At 43.0% G+C, this 6,796-nt stretch overlaps 1 non-coding gene across 1 annotated transcript; it reads right to left on the minus strand.

The window, feature by feature from the left end:
* Positions 1-5,996: 5,996 nt before the first annotated feature.
* Positions 5,997-6,070, minus strand: TRNAW-CCA (transfer RNA tryptophan (anticodon CCA)). The gene has a single exon. It is a non-coding gene; the product is annotated as a tRNA-Trp (tRNA).
* Between the last annotated feature and the right edge of the window lie 726 nt (positions 6,071-6,796).

Raw genomic sequence — 6,796 nt, forward strand, 5'->3', positions numbered from 1 at the left:
GCCCACGCAGCAGAGGCGCTGGGATGAATCCAAGTTCGTGAGTGCGCATCAGCCAGAGCATGCGCGTGGAGCCGCTAACCACAAGGGCCCATATGTCGGACACGGTAGGGTTTCTGGGCCGTGCGCATGCGTGGAGCAAAAGGGAAAGTGGGCCGAATTGGTGTCTGTTGGCCCAATGGTGCATAGTTTCGTTTTTATTTTTCCTTTCTCCACTATTTCCTTCCCTTTTGATTTAAAACTTTGAGTTTCAATTCAAATGTTGTTGTGGATTTGTTTTTTCCAATTAAACATGTTCTTTGAGCATACCAATATTAATTTCATTTATAAAATTTATTTTGTATTTTTTATAGTATCTCTTTTCTTTTTATTATTTTCCCTTTCTCACTTATAAAGTAAGTCTAAACTCTAATTTTGAACCTTAATGATTCCCACTAATGTGATCACTATTTTTGGTAAATGCACACACACAACTCCAGCATGATGCATGATATATTTTATATGTTATTAGCTAATTACTCACCTAAAATGAGATTATTCACAAGCTATATTATATAGAGGCAAACATATAAGTGATTCAACTCCATCTTCAATATTTACATTTTTGAGCATTACAAATCCTACCCCCCTTAACAGAAATCTCGTCCTCGAGATTTGTAAGAAAAGGTATACAGAAGGATTGGTTTGTAATTCGGCTTTTAGTCTATAATCTAGAGTCTCATTTTTTAGTTAATAGTGGGTGATTAGGAGAGCATATGTATCCAGTTGCTTGTTATGTGGGATATAAGTTAGGGCAAGAATAGCTAGGGTAAGAAAGTTTATGGTGAGGAGAACTCCGTGTTGGATGGTAGTGCACCAAAAGATCCAGTTTGACTTCTCTCCTTTCTTGACGAGGTCGAGCTTTTCCCTCTTGAGCTTTGGTGTCACCAAGAGGTTAAGATAGATCAGTAGGTAATAGTTAGGTAGAGGGTTTAGTAGGTAGCTATATGCTAGTTGGGATTAGTTATGTAACCAGTTTATATAGGTCAGAATCTCTATTAGATTAAAACAGAGGGGTTATGCAACCATCGATCGGTTAAGGTAGTTGCATAAGGCCGAGTTGGTTGGTCATTCTTAACTTAGTGCAGAGTGAACTAAGTCAAGACATGTCCTATAGGAGTAGAGTCTATTTTTTCCACTATTAGCTGGTTAAGTAACTGACCTTAGGTTAGCTCAACTTAAGGTTAGACTTCGTTAGGTTAGATTAACCTATTAGATCGGATTAGATCTAGAATAAATTTATATGACTATTTTAGACTAGATAAGATCTAAATAAATTTTGGGATTAGCTTCTGGTTGTTACTTTAGGATGAGATAAGTGAAGTGATTAGGATAAGATGATTCCTTCAAGATGAGAGGAATCCATTAAGATAAGAAAGTCTTTTAAGATAAGATGGATCTATGAGTGTAGGATAGAATCTTTTAAGATGAGATGGATATGGTTGGGCTAGACACTTTAACGAGGGATAATCTAGTTTGTCTAGTTATTTTTATGAGTTTTTTATGTATATGTAGTTGTAATTGTGGACATTACTCCACAACTCATCACACTCAATCAAAAATCCAAATCAGACATGTATCACAAGAACAAACATTCAAGCGTGTAGATACCTATAAAAATAGTTTTATTTTTGTTACTAAGAGTAGGTCTCCTATTCCTAAAGGTCACTTTAGGCACAGGATTTCAAAGTGTGAAATCCACATTTGTCTTTAGAATGGAAAAGGTAAGAACAATCAGAGTAAAGCGGAAATATATAAGAAAAGATTAAGAAAAGTTTAGAAGAATCAGAGTAGCAAGGTAAGTAGAGAATGGTTGTCCAGTTCTATCTAGGTTTCGTCCTATAGTCAACATTCCTCTGATACCACTTTTGTCACACCCGGGTTTTAGGGGTCCAAAACTCGGGTGCGAACATAATCACCAGGTGTGCTGGGACCAAGTCTCACACATATGATGAATTATGGCATAGGATCGAATGTCACATCTTTACTATATAATAGGAGTTCCATACAAAATAAATAATTACATTATAAGGAGACAACGGTCTAGCAACCCAAAGTTGACTAGGAGAGGTCGGCCTAGACCTCTCACGAACACGTCACAACATCCTCCAAGCGCCTCATCCTGCGGTACCTGTTCTTGACCTGTGTGTGGGGGGGGTGTGAGACAACAAGAGTGAGCTCACATACGTTCATAGCTCAACAAGTTGTGGGGAATAATGTGCATGAACTCGCCAAAGGTGGGAGCTCACGTGAAGTGTAAGGCTTACCAAAGAGGATGGCTGAAGCTGAGCATTGCTTTTAAAGTTGGTCAAAATTTTATTAGCAATTACTAAGTATAAGTAAATACCAACCCAATTAAGTAGTAGAAAAAAAGTAATAACAACACCTACGATGCAGTGCATATGACAAATTGAATTTAAGTTCCATAAATTAATCATGTGAGTGTCCGAGCTGCTCATGACCGTGAGCACGGCTAGTATACCAGTTTTACACTCTGCAGAGGTTGCGCATCTTTACCCACAAGTCATGTTACCGATCTGCCAAGAGATGGTCAATCCCATACACCTCTACCGAGGAGGCGAGGCAGGGTAACACTACAAGGCCTTTACAAAGTTCCACTAGCTTCAGAAAACCCGCTACAGTTTATAGGAAGTTCCAATGCCGGAATCCCTCGTCTGACCGCCATCGCAGCAAAATCAATCCGAGGACCTCCCTACACTGACCACTCCCCCTGCCCTTGCCCCTTTCGGGTAAGGTAGTCCTCCACTAGCTTTCCTAATTAGTCAGCTAAGGGCGTCCCATTAAACCCTTGTGGTAGCACTGTTTTCCCAGGTGGTTCTCCATGTTCTAATTAACATAATGATCTTGTCATGAACAGTAATTAACAAACTGATAATAAAAGTATAATCATGAATAAAATGTATCTCTATATGAAAGGGAATTAGGCTTACACCTATATTCCTAAATTGATTTTGGTGGTTGAATTGCCCAACACAAATAATTGGACTAACTAGTTTGCCCAAGTTTATAAGTTCTACAGCTACCAAAGGTTCACAATAAGCCAATAAAAAGATCAAGAGAAAGGGTTCAAACAAAGGAGCAAAGGGACAACCGAAGGCACCCTGGTCGGGCGTACCGGACTGTCCGGTGTGCCACCGGACAGTGTCCGGTGCACCACCGGACAGTGTCCGGTGCACCAGTGGACTCCAAGCTAAACTTCGCACCTTCGGGAAAAACTCGGAGTCGCCGCGCTATAATTCACCGGACTGTCCGGTGTACACCGGACAGTGTCCGGTGCTCCAAGGGGACGCGACTCTGAACTCGCCAGCTTCAGGAATCCACAACGGCTAGTCCACTATAATTCACCGGACATGTCCGGTGTACACCGGACTGTCCGGTGCGACAGTGGAGCAACGGCTACTTCGGCGCCAACGGTCACCTGCAGGCGCATTAAATGCGCGCCAGAGCGCGCAAAAGTCAGGCAGGCGCGAGCAGGCGCACCGGACACTCTACAGTACATGTCCGGTGCGCCACCAGACATCCAGGCGGGCCCAGCAGTCAGAGCTCCAACGGTCAGAACCCTAACAGCCTGGTGACGTGGCTAGCGCACCGGACATGTCCGGTGTGCACCAGACTGTCCGGTGCACCATGCGACAGACAGCCTCCACCAAACGGCTAGTTTGGTGGTTGGGGCTATAAATACCCCCAACCACCCCACATTCATATCATCCAAGTTTTCACACTTCCAACCACTTACAAGAGCTAGGCATTCAATTCTAGACACACTCAAGTGATCAAATCCTCTCCAATTCTACACAAAGCTCTAGTGACTAGCGAGAGAGATTTGTCGTGTTCTTTTGAGCTCTTACGCTTGGATTGCTTCTTTTCTTTCTCATTTGTTCTTGTGATCAAAACTCAATTGTAACCAAGGCAAGAGACACCAATTGTGTGGTGGTCCTTGCGGAGAAGTTTTGTTCCCGGTTTGATTTGAGAAGAGAAGCTCACTCGGTCCGAGGGACCATTTGAGAGAGGGAAAGGGTTGAAAAAGACCTGGCCTTTGTGGCCTCCTCAACGGGGAGTAGGTTTGAGAGAACTGAACCTCGGTAAAACAAATCCACGTGTCTCACTCTTTATTTGCCCGCGATTTGTTTTGCGCCCTCTCGGACTCATTATTGTTTCTAACGCTAACCTGGCTTGTAGTTGTGTTTAAATTGTTAAATTTCAGTTTCGCCCTATTCACCCCCCCTCTAGGCGACTTTCAATTGGTATCGGAGCCCGATGCTTCATTAGAGCCTAACCGCTCGAAGTGATGTCGGGAGATCACGCCAAGAAGGAGATGGAGACTAGCGACAAGCCCACTACAAGCCACGGGTCGACTTCATCGGAAGAGTCCCGCAACAAGAAGAAGGAGAAGAAAAACTCCTCCAACAAAAGAAAAGAGAAGGAGAAGAAATCCTCTTCCCACAAGTCGCATCGGAGAGGCGACAAGCACAAGAGGATGAGGAAAGTGGTCTACTACGAGACCGACTCTTCATCACCATCGACCTCCGACTCCGATGCGCCGTCCGTAACTTTTAAGCGCCAAGAGCGCAAGAAGTATAGTAAGATCCCCCTACGCTACCCCCACATTTCAAAGCGTACTCCTTTACTCTCCGTTCCATTAGGCAAACCACCGGTTTTTGACGGTGAAGATTATAATATGTGGAGTGACAAAATGAGGCATCATCTAACCTCACTCCACACAAGCATATGTAATGTTGTTGAGTTTGGTGTACAGGTACCATCCATAGGGGATGAAGACTACGACTCGGACGAGGTGGCCCAAATTCACCACTTTAACTCCCAAGCCACCACTATACTCCTCGCCTCTCTAATTCGAGAGGAGTATAATAAGGTGCAACGGTTAAAAAGTGCGAAGGAAATTTGGGACGTACTCAAGACCGCGCACGAGGGAGACGAGGTGACAAAGATCACCAAGCGGGAGACAATCGAGGGGGAGCTCGGTCGCTTCATGCTTCACCAAGGGGAGGATCCACAAGCTATGTACAACCGCTTGAAGACCTTGGTGAACCAAGTGCGCAACCTCGGGAGCGAAAAATGGGATGACCATGAGATGGTCAAGGTTATTCTTAGATCTCTCGTATTTCTTAACCCTACACAAGTTCAATTAATTCGAGGTGATCCTAGATATAAGGTAATGTCTCCCGAGGAAGTTATAGGAAAATTTGTGAGCTTTGAGCTAATGATTAAAGGCTCAAAGAAAATCATCGAGCAAGGCACCTCCTCCACACCCGAAGCACAACCGGTCGCATTCAAGGCGACGGAGGAGTCTACATCAAGTAGACAACCCATCGACACCTCCAAGCTCGACAACGAGGAAATGGCGCTCATCATCAAGAGTTTCTGCCAAATCCTCAAGCAAAGGAGGGGGAAGGATTACAAACCCCGCTCCAAGAAGGTTTGCTACAAGTGTGGTAAGCCCGGTCACTTTATTGCCAAATGTCCTATTTCTAGTGACAGTGACAGGGGCGATGACAAGAAGGGGAGAAGAAAGGAGAAGAAGAGATATCACAAGAGAAAGGGCGGCGATGCCCATGTGTGCCAGGAGTGGGACTTCGACGAGAGCTCCACCGACTCCTCCTCCGACGAGGATGCCGCCAACATCGCCGTCACCAAGGGACTTCTCTTCCCCAACGTCGGCCACAAGTGCCTCATGGCTAAGGAAGGCAAAAAGAAGAAGGTAAAAAGTATAGCAACACACAATTACGATTATGATCTTATATAAAGACACACTACATAAAGATACCAACCGATACACAATTACGATTATGATCTTATATAAAAAAAAACCGACCTTTTCAACCTTGAGCATATCATTCCGAAACACAATTACGATTATGATCTTATATAAATAGAGACTGTTCTAATCTTTTATTTATTTTACATAACAAGAAAAGAATCACGCTCTGTAGGATTTGAACCTACGACATTGGGTTTTGGAGACCCACGTTCTACCGAACTGAACTAAGAGCGCTTTCTTACGACAGGAGATAAAGCAGTAAAGAAAAGGATGATTTTTGTACCGCATGCATATAGCAAAATTAAACTCTTAATTTTGTCCAATTTGAATCGATCTCAATTGATCCCTCGTTACTGCCCATAGGAGAAGTAATAGGTAGGGATGACTGGATTTGAACCCGTTACATTTTGTACCCAAAACAAACGCGCTACCAAGCTGCGCTACATCCCTTTTCCAAATTGTTGTACAGTGTCATTGTACAAAAAAAACCCCTGTCTTGTTTTCCACATCGTAATTTTATCCTCCATCTATATACAACTTTCTTGTCATTTCTTCTTTTTGGTTTCATATAATAAATGATATACATCAGAAACCCAACCTAACCTTTACGTATTCGTTTCCTTATAACATCACTCTTTTTAGTGCTCTTTTTATTACTACTCGATTTATTCTGTATAGATTGGTCTATATGTCTCCCATCTGTTCCCAGGACAGGGATAATACCCACAGGTGATTCCATACCCTTAAGCTTTTTATCATCGTGTATATTATCAATATTTGTATCAGTACCTTCATTCATCATTGCAGCCTTGGCCAGCTTTTCATCATAGCGCTTTATTAGCTTTTCAGTTTATTCCTTTTCGCGCTGCATTTTAGCTAATAGTGCATTATTATATTCCGTCTTAGCTGTTATATCTAGCTCTGATATCAATGCGGCTGCTAGCACACTAGTCTTTTCCA

This window comes from Zea mays, chromosome 6 (assembly GCF_902167145.1).
Source record: "Zea mays cultivar B73 chromosome 6, Zm-B73-REFERENCE-NAM-5.0, whole genome shotgun sequence".
NCBI lineage: Eukaryota > Viridiplantae > Streptophyta > Magnoliopsida > Poales > Poaceae > Zea > Zea mays.